Source organism: Carassius auratus, linkage group LG28B (assembly GCF_003368295.1).
Source record: "Carassius auratus strain Wakin linkage group LG28B, ASM336829v1, whole genome shotgun sequence".
In the NCBI taxonomy this organism is placed as follows: domain Eukaryota; kingdom Metazoa; phylum Chordata; class Actinopteri; order Cypriniformes; family Cyprinidae; genus Carassius; species Carassius auratus.
Genome location: NC_039293.1, coordinates 2,763,850 through 2,764,176, shown reverse-complemented (window position 1 = coordinate 2,764,176; position 327 = coordinate 2,763,850). Strand labels below are relative to the sequence as shown.

Here is a 327-nt window from a genome sequence, read left to right as displayed (position 1 = left end):
TCATCAAACAAAGGGAACTCTCTGTGAAGAAAGTACACAGATTTTATTATTAGTATTATTTCTAGGCGTTATTTTATGCTGTGCTTTTATAGTAATCCGTTATCACTTGCCTCTTGTGACTCGCTGCATGTAGCCCTCGCCTCTGTTTGTTTTTAAATCTATTATGGCGCGCTTAACCAGACAGTGACAGTTACACAAGTTCCACCCACTGATATAGATCAGTGGTTCCACCAATCAGATGCATCACTGTGGGATTGTGAGATTGTTCAGGATTGTGGGTAATGAAGTACTTATCCAAGACATCGCGAATAAAAGGCATTTATCTCA

General features: G+C 39.4%; 1 protein-coding gene across 1 annotated transcript in view; it reads right to left on the bottom strand.

Moving 5' to 3' along the window:
• LOC113067728 (serine/threonine-protein kinase/endoribonuclease ire-1) overlaps positions 1-18 on the bottom strand; it is an 8,192-nt gene extending 8,174 nt beyond the window's left edge. The window contains exon 1 of the mRNA XM_026240167.1: positions 1-18. This exon is cut by the window's left edge and continues 160 nt beyond it. The gene's annotated coding sequence lies outside the window, so the exon portion shown is untranslated.
• Positions 19-327: the final 309 nt, after the last annotated feature.